Consider the following 12194-nt stretch of genomic DNA (forward strand, 5'->3'; position numbering starts at 1 on the left):
TCAGTGCCTGGTGAAATTAATTTCCTTTTAATGACTGGGGACTGGAGGGAGAGAGAGCTCCTGTCTGGGAGATGCAAAGATATTTCCGACCCCGAAGGTGGCCGGAGCATCGGCTGTAAGCACCTGCCCGCGCTCGCTCCTGAGTGGGAATCTGTCTTCGTTACTGATGGCAAAGCCTAATTAACGGTCTCAGACACCCGCGGTGCTTGGCCGGGTGAAGGAGGCGGCAGCGGTTTCCGTGGCAGCCCTTGGGGACCCCTCCGTGACCCACCGGGGATGCGCTAGGATGAGAAACAGGTATAAATTGAAACGAGGCGGGTACAACTTATCAACTTGAAATAACTTTTGTTATGTATTAACGTTACCTGGTCTGCTTTTTGATTCCCTAAAGTAGATGTTCATTGCTTATAAAATGAGTGTTGCAACAGTGTTAAAGATGAAAGTTTTCTTGTATAATTAACCCTTGAACTTGTTTTGGTAAGCCTTGAAATTACAGTGTTAAAATAATTAGTGCTGTTATCCAAAGTTTATTGCATAGGTATGCCTAAAGAAAGAAACATGATCTAAGTGTGACTACCTAAGGAAAAGTCCTACAGAAGATTGAAATTGAATGTAGTAACTGTAATTATCTAAAAGGAAGTCTATTACTGTATGATAAAACTGTCAAAATAATGATGGGGGCTCCTACAAATCATGCAGAAGATCAATAAAGCTAATCCTACGTCATAGCTTGAGAATTTAGAAATTGTATTTTGACCTTAATTCACGATGGAGCCATTCAAAACATATTTAATAAATAGGTTATAGTACTTCTTCTTAATTAAAAATTAAAACTATTCCTGCTGGGCTGGGACCATGGTGGGGCCAGGTCCCGCTGTGCTCTGCCCAGCAAAGCCCATCACATCCCCAAAGCGACCAACATCGGCAGCAACGTAACACATTCCTCAGCGTTGTTGTTTTTCTCCCAGCTCCCCGCAGGAAAATCCCAGCACTTTGTCTTTTTTAGTGAGCCCGGCGTCCTTGTCATCTTTTCCCTTTCGATTTCCACCAGCCCATTTCATCCCTTCCCACCCCACCATCTGTCTTGTCCACCTTCGCTCCTTAATCCAATCTCCCCGCTTGTATCACCTTGCCTCTGCGCCGCGCCTGATTTATTTCGGAGCGGCCGGTTTCTGCGCCGGGTGGGTTGGGACACCTAGAAATTGGTTCAGATTTAATTTCCAAACCTGAGAGGGGAGCCAGGGGGGTTTGCTGGAGGTGTCCGGCAAGAAAAGCTCCACGGGCCCCACCGAGACACACCACGAGGGGGGAATCTGGACCATGTCCCCATGCTTTCACCTCAGGATAATTAATGGCCACCGATGCCTTGGGGGAAAACCTGCTCTAAACCACCTGCTTGGCTTTAAGCCGCCCACCAAAACAAACTGCTTTGCCTTTACAGTATTTTTTACCCCAGGCTGGCCAGTAAGTGTTGGTTCCCAGCCGTTAAAACACTGCTTTTCAGCAGCAGAGACAGCTCGCTCGCTGCTCAGTGAATATTTAATTCCTCCAGAGCAGCAAAGCCCCATCTGAGCTGGTCCTGTTGGCCACAGCTACGTTGGTGTGTTGGGGCAGGGATGCCATCACCCCATAGCTAAATGCACGAGTGGTGCCGAGTCCCCAGCCCAAACTGCTCCCGAGGTTTGGTTTCAGGGGCACAGACCCCCCAAAACCACTTGTCTTTATATTCACAGGCAAATATTTGGCTCCGCAGCCTCCGTTCCCAGCCCGGCAGAAGGTGGAGGGCATGGTGCTGCGGGGTGCTGCCTCCCCCTGGGACTACACATGCAAGAAAGCCCTCGTGTCCCCTCCCCAGGGACGTGCCATGCTGCCGCGGGGATGCGGGGACACGCCAGGCTGCAGAGGCGACGCTAACACAAATTTATTAAGCTCAGAAGAGGCTGGTTTTGGCAACCGGCAAGGGCTGCGTTATCTCCCAGTTGCTCACTTGCATTGCCATCCGGGCACGGCCACCCTCTGCCACTCCCCACGCTCACGGGGACAAGGCCACGGTGACCACGGGTGGAGCTGGTGGCTGAGCCCCACTTTGGGGGGGATTTCTGCCTTCAGATGAATTTATGAAGCATCGCTGCAGTGAGCAGGGAGCCTGGAGAAGGACACGGGCAAGGGACCCCTTCTGCACCCTGACCCCATGGGACAAGGTACAGCTGTGCCACAGCCGGGGATCATCTCTTGCCCTCAAAGCAGCCACCGTCTCCATCAAACCATCAAACCAACTGCACCGAAAGGCATCCAGGGCTTACACCATCGATTGCACCAAAAGCAGAGCCTGCCCGGAGCTGCTCGCCTCCAAGAGCCATCCTTCTGTGGAGCAGCAGCCGTTTTGTGATCAATTGGTGTTAAAAATACATAAAACATTCCTTGGGATTCTCCCTCTTGTGCAGGCAGGAGCAGCCCAGGCTCCTGCAATCCCACCTGCTGGGGCAAAGCTAAACACCATGATCCAAGCGAAAGGGAGTGGTGAGACTGAGCACCGGGAAGAATTTGGGAGGAAGGAAACGGCCAGGTCTGCAGTGGTAAATTCATCCTCCCTTTGCCCCGCGTTGGGAAACAACGTTTGTTAACGAATTGGCTCCCCCTCGGCATTAATTACATCGTTATCTATTGCACGCTTCCTCGGCGGCTGGTTTTGCAGCGAGCGAGGGAAGTCGCGTCATTGCCAGAATTAAACGAGACACGGAGCCCTCGCCTGCCTTGAAATGAGTTTGTAAACAGGGATTTTGCTGGCATTTGCTCTCATCCAGGTAATGCTTCTGGGCAAAGAGTCAAGCCCAGACCTGCTGTCTCACACCATCATTTCAGTCCCTTTAATACCCAAAAAAGCAGTTTTCCTCCCTCTGCTCCCACCACCACTTACTCCCCTCCTGTACACGACCGATGCCATCCTGCAGATGCACGCAGCCAGGTCAGGGAGCTTGTCGGGATTAAAGCCTGCAAAGAAAAGAGAAGAGGGTTGGTTTAATTCGGATGGGTTCCTGGATCAGGTTTACAGTGTGCCCCTGGGAAGGTTTGCAGCGGCACGAGGAGGCTGGTGCTGGGCAGCGGCACAGGGCAAGGCCAGCTCTGCTAGGCTCGGTTCAAAGCAATTGCAAAAATACGGCTTGATTTACCCTAGCGCTAAAGCTCACCCAAGATTAGGGAAGAAATAAGACGTGAGGATAATTCAAGTCTACCAATATTTCTCGTTATAACTGTGGAAATCTAATTACAGGCAAGCAGGAGCATCGCAGGTGCCTGGACCACATCCTGCCCTTTCCCATCTCTGTGGGACCTTCTGCTGGGGGAGATGTGGAGCGAGCTGTGCTCTGCTGTTTGCTCCGTCAAAAAGAAAAAAGAAAATAATAATAATAATAATAAAAAAATAATCAAGGTCACAGCGTGAGGGCAAACGGCTCCTTTTGGGCAAGGAGACAGGGCGAAGAGAGGGGTCAGGTGCGGCGATGGGGAGCGCGCCTGGCACCGAGGGAAGCTCAGCCAGACAGTGATGAATGGGCAGGACGATGAAAAGATACAGCCGTATTTATTACCACTGGTCATTTCTGACAGCAAAATGTTAATAAGAATACTAATAGTCAATATTTCTTCGGGAGAGGCTTCATCCATTTTTAGCAGCTTGCTGGAGCACAGTAGATGAGTTTCTTATGGGCTGTTTCTTGCAGCTGCCGACATGATGTGATGAAATCTGAGCTCCTCGAGCTACGGTACAGTGCAGTGGCACAACTTTATTGGGCTTTCAGAAATCCAATTTTACTGTGTCCAATATTGTGAGCTGATTAAACCTGATTTGAATCGACAAACGTCCAGGAGGGTGGGTGGTAGCTTACTGTGAAAGAAGGGAGGGAGTTTAATAAACAGGCTTGGGAGATAAAAATCTACTTTTATTCCAATAAACCTCCCGTGTCAGAAAGCTGATGGTGGCGTGAAGGGTGAGAGAGAGAAAAAAAAATAAGATGTCTCCAAGCCAGTGAAGACTCAAAGATACTGAGAGTACAAGAGATTAAAATGGAAAAGCAGACACGAAGGCAGGATCTGGGTGCAGGACTCGTGGGCAGAGTTTGGGGACTCTGGGTGCAGGGGGTGCTGCACAAAAGCCCCCACCACCACTAACTAAAGCAGCGTGCCGGTGTTTCAGTGGGGTCGGGGAAGGGTTGATCCTGGGAGGGAAGAGCCTCTGTTGAGCTCAGGACAAGATCAACCTTTCCTTCCACCTGCAAAAACCCAGCTGGGCTCAAAAATGGGCTGCTTTTTTGGGTTAAAGTGATGGACCACGGTACGCAGGGCACTGCCGTTGCTGGGGAAGAGCCTGGGATGGCGAAAGGGAAACGCAGGTGCCCTCCGCTCCTGTCCTGTGTCTTCATCCAGCCTTGCTCAGGGTCGGGACTGGGCATCAAATCCCACCCCCAAAACCCAGCTCATCTCTAATTTCCTTCCCGGTGCAGATGTCTGGCATCAGAAAATTGTGCATCCCCCCGCCCTGGACATGCCCTCCCCAGTCCCCAGGAGAGGATGGGGTGCCTGGCCATCCCTCACGGCAATCCCCATACCCCCATAGCCCCGCATCAGTGCTAAAAGCCTTCAGTCTTGCAGGTTAAACCACCTGAGCTGGGAAGATCCTGCCTTACGTTTGTACTGTCCTTCCAATAAACTCAGAAATCCTTCACCGCTCGGAGCCTTGCCTGCGTATTAACCGGCAGCAGTCAGTGCGCTATAAATTCCCTGCATCCCTCTCCGGTAGAGCCGTTCAGCGCTGTCAGAGCCATATATAAAACCTTTCCCCATGATTTAGGTAGCAGGGGAAGATTAAACACAAACTGAGCGCTCTGCGATAGAGTCTCTTTCAGCAGCTGCCCGAAAACTGCAGGGTCCAGGCGAGCCCCTGCTCTGCATCACTCGCGCCTCGAAAACCGCTGCAAGGATGGGATATTGGGAATGTGCTGTGCCGAGCCACGGCACGGGGCTGAAGCCATGGAATGCCGTACCTGGAGGCGAGGAAGGAGCAGATCAGAGCCCCAGCTCCTGCCAGAGCCTGGCATCGAGCGGGTTTTACTGCCCTGCAAAAATATATTGGCCTGTCCTCTGCAACCGCAGGAGTCCTTATTATTCAGCCTGCATCCGTGCCGATGGCTCTCTCCCAGGCAGCTAAAGATCACAGCCAGGGCTGCTCGAGACGGTCGCTGTGAGTTTTTTCACAAGGAGTATGTTGTCAAAACCTACAGGCTTTTTGCAAAAGGTTTAAAAGAATTTTACAGCCGAGGAGTGAAGACATAAGCTGTTATCCCTGGTCATCCTAGAGAGACGATGGGCAGAGACCGAATCAGTCTCCGAGATGATGCTCGTGGCTGTTTGAACAAAAGCAGAATGAAAACTTCAACCAGTGTCTCCCACTGGGGCGGGAAACATTTGGCCTTCCCCAAAGTTCTCTGCCTTGACATCTGGTTTGAGCAAAGAGGAGGCATTTGGCTGTCCCCCCCCGATATCCAGGATTCGGGCATCCTACACAAATCCCCCCAGTGTGCTAAGGAAGCGTTTCGTGGGTACATGGGTGTCCCGTCCCCCCAGCATGTGGCAGATGGGCGCATCTGCCCCCACCAGTAAGCCCAGCACATCCCAACCTGGCTGCTTCCAATCCCACCTCTGCCCAAATTTTAATTAAATGAGAACATTAAGTACCTCCCATCAACCACAAAAGTCCTGGTTATGTTGGATTTCGGTCTCTTTTGAAAAAGATTGCAGCTTTAGCGCAAGCAGATAAGGCAAAGCTCAGCATTTGCTGTAAAACTTGCTTTTTGAGCGGCAGCCAGCCCTCGCTGTGAGGCTCCCCGCCGTCGCTGGCTCCTCTCCAGCCCGGCGGCTGCATCTGGGCAGCTACCGAGGAACCCAGGGTAGCATCGTGCTGCAGCTTCTCATTTGATAAATGTTACCTTATCACATACCCTCTGTATAAGACACCCAAACACCCGTCTGGACAGCGGGTGACACCCATCACCTTTCCTTTACCGCCTCCGGCCGATGAACCCGCGTCTCGGGTGAGGAGAGGGATGTGAAGGCACAGGGACAGCTTTGCTCAGCATCCCCAGTCCCTCTGTGGTCTGAGCTTTTTGGGTTTTTTTTTTTGCCCTTGACAGGCAAAGCAACATAGCAACATTATCCTGGGAGCTGGGGGTCGTTTATGCAGCCGTGACTCTGAGCTTGGAGAGATGCGATCAGTGCAAGCACTTTTCATCGCCTCCTCCCCACCTTTCCCCTCGGCTGGATGGGAGCCGGGCCACACACCCAAACGGGTGGACCAACCCCTGGGGAAAGAGATTACGGACACAGGCTCCATCCCCACCTCACGCTTGTTTTATTGCCCTCGTGGCTATCATAACCTAAACATGTGAAAGGATCAGCCTGTCCCTCCTTTTCCATCCTCCCCCTCCCATTTCCCTCAACATCATATTTTCCCTCTGTCACTTCCAGCTCTCTCCCTTTCTCCCATGAAACCAGGAGCGTTTCCAAAGCCATCAGCCTGGGAGGTTGCCCCCGACGGGCTTTGACGTGCACGGTATCGATGCGCATCTCATTGCAACACGTGTATCCCCTGTGAATGCAAATCCACCTGTGTCTGGGGTTCAGGGCACCCACGCCAACATGGACCAGGAGCAGTTATTGCCAGGACCTAAAAACCACAGCCCCGGCAGGGTTAAATGTATATGTGCAAACCCTCCCTGTCCCGTTGGCGCTGCGGGTCTCCGAGTTACAGGAACAGGGATAACACGGATGGACCACACAAAAATCCCACTTGGGCTTACGCTTCACTAAAGCATCTCTGAATACAGGCAGGCAGCAGCAGGCAGGGCCCGCAGGCAGGGCCCGCAGGCAGCGGCTGGGCTGCCCCGAGCCACCGGCCAAGGGAATCGCTCCCCAAAAACCAGCGCAGGTGTTTGACAGCCCCAGAGCTGTGTGTGGTTTTTTAAGCACTTTCAAAATAAAACCATTTTACACCAGGACGACTCAGAGGAACGACCCGTCTCCAGGGCAAACGGTTAGCAAAAGGCATTTTCAACCCAACTTTCCAAACTAATCGGGCTTTCCTCAGCGGCTCGTAGCTGAGGGATGGAAATCTCAAAACTGAACCCCCCCATCTTCTATAACTTGAGGGTTGAGCAACACCTTTAACTTCTCAGGGATAAAGTTACATGTTGGTATCATTTTGCTGCTTTAAGTGTTGCAGTTTGGAGGGTCCATACTCAGATCCCTGGCAGGGAAGGGGAAATTAAATGAATCCCCAAAAATTTTTGACCACAAATGCTCCAGGGCTCGGGTTTTTCACCTCATCTGAGAACCAACCCCCGTCCAAACACATCAGGTTTTCCTGGGAAAGCTGCGTCTTTCCACGCACCAGCGAGCCAGCGGCCCCCGGTCCTTCGCAGCAACCTCAAATCCCTGCAGCAAACAGAGATTTTCCCTGCCAGGGAGAATAAAGAGGGAAATGACACAATTAACAACTCTTCTGGCAAGAAGGAGCTGTGCATATTTAAGGAACCGAAAAGCATCCCTGGCTCCAGCATGGGCGCAGGATCCTGCCGTACCAGACGCTGCTCCTCTGTGGCCAAAATCCCTGCCCCGATAAGCAGCATCCCCTTGCCCCCCAGCACCCGCCTCTTCGCCGAGTCCCGCCTGCACAGGAGGTCACTCGATTCATTTTTTTTGTTGTTGTTTATTCCCTTATTCCATTTTCCTGTCCCCAAATCCCTCAGCATTTTAAAGCCAAATCAAAGCCTTGTTTTGGGGTTATTTTTTTTAATTATGAGTAATTAAGTGATTCTTGGCAGGGAAGACCATGGAAACAGCGTTATCCCACAGACAGGAATTCAGCTAGGAATTTCCTCTTAGCCTCCTAGGCCTAAATACATCTGGAAAAGTGTATAATCACTTTATTTATTACAGCAAGTATTTCTTTGCAAATACAGCCCTCTTGCAGCACCCTGGGACCTTTATCACAACAGCCTTCAGCAAGACCTTGAGCTGCGCCTTCGTTTCGTTATTTGTTGAGCTCCGCTTTTCCTCCTGCCAAAGTCACTGGGAAAAACCCCCCGGATATTTTTTTTGGAGGGGGGGTGTCTATTTTTCAGTGTGTTGGCTGGTGCTAGACAGCGAGAGCGTCGCCTGCGCCCACACAGCGCTATATATCGCAGGAGCTGAACATCTGCTGAAAGCTCCGTGGTTTTGGCCACCGTCTCCATCGTGCCGATGCTCTCCGATGAGTTACAGCGCGGCCGTGACAAAGCTCGAGCAGCCCTCGCTGTAAAAGCAAAGTGGCTTTGGCGAGGGGAGGAAAGCAGTAAATCTCCGATGAAAATAACTAGGTGCGTCTCTTCTGCCGGGGCTGGCGGGGACCTGCAGAGCTGGGGCTCCTCGGATGCTGCGTCTGAGCTTTGCTTCTGAGCGGCGCGGTGGCTCCGGCCGAGCGATGCCGCTCTGATGGTCTTGCAGCATCTCATATGCCGTGGCGCAGGGTCTGGGGCTGCCTCGGAGCCCGGGATCTCTCTAGGTGGGTGCAATGACGTTTGGTAAGGGCGTTACGGCTGGGTGCGTTGGAGGGCACCCACTAGCACGGGCTCAAGGGTGCGCAGTGGGTGCAGCAGCCATACAGCATAAGGGCTGGTCCCCCACAGTGACTGGACCGTGCTGTGTCCCCCCATAGCCCAAAGACGCCCCAGTACGAGCTTTGCAAACCAGCACCACGTACTGAGATGGGAGAAGCACAAAATCACTGGGTATCCCGTGCGCAAGCCAACGAGTCCCTGTGGATTCCAACAGCCACAAGCCCTCCTGCAGCCTTACACCCACCCGTGGCCCCAACATCTGGCCTCTGCGCACACTGCATGGTCATACGCTCATGTTAGATGTTCAACCTTAAAAAGAAAAAGTAATTTTAAAAGTTCACCGGCGATGCTTTTAGCTGTATTCCACTCAGCAGCTTAATTCTGGTGGAGTTTACATGATAAACATTACACACACGGATGATAGCCACAACTGCATCCCGCACCAGCCCCAGGACACGTGCTGGACCCAAAAACTGGAGATATGCAGGGAGACAGGGAAATCCAGCCTGTTCATCAGCAATCTCCTCCAGTCCTTCCTTTTTATTAAGACCTGCCTACAGTCTTGGGTCTCCAAAGCACCAAACCCTTTGAAAGCAGCAGCATCCTTCCCCCATGCTCCAAAGGGGAAATAAACCCCAAGATTGCTCTTTTCTGACATCTCACAGCATTTTAGGAAGACCACATGGGTCTCCTGGGGCAGGTAAGGATGAAGCCAAGAGTAAAACAGCCCCAACGTCCCCTTTCCAAGCTCAGGACTATCACCTGGAAATACTCAAAGGACCGATGGAGCAGGTTTAATACTGTGGGCTGCTTCCCAAATTCCCAGCATGTCTCAGGGAAACATCACCCTCCTGCTAAACCCCCAAAACTAAAGAAACCATGGTCATTTAACTCTAACATGCCCTGCCGGGCTGGGTTGCCTTGAGCTTATCGCACTCGCAGCTTTGCACTTGAGTTGAGCTCCACTTTTCCAAATAAGCTCAAGGAAAAGCCTGTATCCAGGACTGTCAGCTCTAAATATTCATAAGGCACGAGACTGGCTTCAAAGTCGGCAGATTTTTTAGAAACTCACTCATACATTGCTATTATTCAAAATTGTCTTAATTTTTTTTTTTTTTAATGTTCTATATTTGGCTTTCTTTTGATGTATCTTCTCTTCGGGTTTGTGTTTCTCCCTGCAACCATATGGGCTTTAAAAAAGAAAAAGAAGAAGAAAAGATAGCTGCAATTCTGATACATTCACACAGCTCCAGATGTTCATCCTTAAAACAAAGCAGATAGGAGCGGGGGGGAAAATATCAGGATGAAGCCACAATAGCTGGTGGGAAGCTCCAGGAATCTGCCTCCACACCTGAGATCCAATCTGGTGCCCGGGGCACCGCAGAGGTCCCCGTCCTATGCTCAAGAGTGGTGGCAGGGACAAGATGGGGTGTGTGTCGGGTACCTTATTGCTCTGCTAGATTTGGATTTGCTAGAAAAGCAGGAGATGGCCATAAACCTGCCGGTAAAATCCTAGAAAAAAGCCCTTTTAGGTGGCAGGGATGTCTGTTGAACAAGTCAGGGCTGCTCCCAGGAGCTGGATACGGGGACAGGGCGAATCCTCATTTCCCATGGCTGCATCCTGCACCCAGGACCAGGCAGAAAGAAAAAAACGCTCCAATTCCTGCTCCTGCTGAGGGAATTAAAGGAAAACCCCATGCAGCAACCTGCTGAGAATCCCTGGAGAGTGTACCAGTGGCCCCCCCGCAGCACCCAGCCCTGCCCATGGGCTTCTCCATCCCCACCCAGCGCTTTGCAGCGCTCCCCACGTCTGAGCGACGATGGAGATCATCCCAGCCGCCATGCCAGGTGTCTGCCTCATCCTGCCATTGCACAGCAAAACGCTTTGCATAATCCGATTAAATAAAATTGATGCGTTGCTTGGCACAGCGTGGGGCCGGTGGGAGCACCCAGCTAATCACCAGGGAATAAAAGCTACCAGGACTTTAATCGCTGCTGTAGTATTCTCCGAGGAGCAGCTTTACCTTGTAAATCCTGGAGTACATAGTTTGATGTTATCACTGGGGGGAAAAAAAATAAAAAAAAAAAAAAAAAAAAGAAGAGAGAAAAATAGGTAAGTAAAAAACAAATGCCTGGGTGCAGAGTGCTCGTGCATTAACAGACTAGGTGAAGAAGGGCATTTCTTACTGGTACCAGTGGAAGCAGCAGTCAGTCATCCCTGCACATCACGGCTCCTCTCCTGTAAAAACCAGAGATGAGAAGCCTCCCAGAGCCAAGTGGCAGCTGACACTCTGCTGCTAATAATATCTAATTAATCGTGGGTAGCAAGGAAATTCTAGAAAAATAGGAAGATGGTTTAGTGTGGATCCAGGATCAAATAAGGCAACCACCAGATGTCTGTCCCAGGTGGAAAACTACCTGCATTTGTGCAGGATTCAACTCAAAGAATAAAGAACTGCAAAAACAACTGGTTCCACTGGGTGGTTGTGTAGGAAATAAGCATCAAACACACGTGCTCTCATTCTTAATGAGCTAATGCTTAGGTTTACTAACAGCCCAGCACGCTGTAGGGAATGCAGAGAGACTTCCAGGAGGCTTTTGACTTCGAACACCCTGACATTTGAAAGCAGGACCGCCAAATGTCAATAAACACAGGCTAAGTGGCTTACGGAGTGGTCAATACCTGACTGGCTTGGGGGAGCTCCCCGGGACGCAGTGGGGATCGGCGCTGAGCCGCTGCCTGGGGACCTTGCTATTAATGAGCTGGAAATCCATCTGAACATCTCTGCTGAGTGCGTGCGGAGTGTCAAGTAACGAGGAAGGCAGGATGGTTATTAGAGCAAACAGGCTCGTTCGGCAGGCTGAGCCCAGCCCCCCGAACGGGGCTGATGGCAGCAGGGGGACTTTGGGGTGGGGGGAGGCTGCCAGCCCCACGGGGTGGGGGTCTGCAGCCAGGGGAGCCCCAATCCCACCCGGTTCAGCTCGGCAAAACCAGCAACCTCCGTTACTTACCAGCTGGCCGGAGCCTTGCGGGTATGAACAGGGCGGTTGCAAGGATGGGATATGATCTTACATCTCTCACTGAGGAGCTCGGTGGGAAAGTGCACACACAGATCTGGTAGAGAAACTTGAAAAAAAGCACGAAAAAGCACAAAAATTATTTTAAGGCCATAGAAAATACCATGTAGAAAGGCTCATAAGGATCTCATCCTGCTTAAGCTTATGGGAAAGAAGATTGATGGTAGCTTGACTATGTCCGTGCACCTGAACAGGAAGAAAAACCTGAGAACCGAAGGGCTTGTAGCCTGTTTGGAAAGAGGACGGTTGAAAAGCAGGGCCAGACTCGATGAAATAACGAGGTACACATCATTCATAGGGAGGGTGAGTAACAGCAGGACAACCTCCAAGGGAAGTTCAGGAATATTCCTCTCCAAATGGCTCAAAAAATGAAGATGAGACGCGATCTTGGGAGAGATGCACAAGCACAAACCAGGCTGGCATCCAGCAGCCTAGGCTGGGTTTTTGATCCCTCGTGTCTCAGACCTG

Source organism: Gymnogyps californianus, chromosome 5, assembly GCF_018139145.2.
Source record: "Gymnogyps californianus isolate 813 chromosome 5, ASM1813914v2, whole genome shotgun sequence".
Lineage (NCBI taxonomy): Eukaryota > Metazoa > Chordata > Aves > Accipitriformes > Cathartidae > Gymnogyps > Gymnogyps californianus.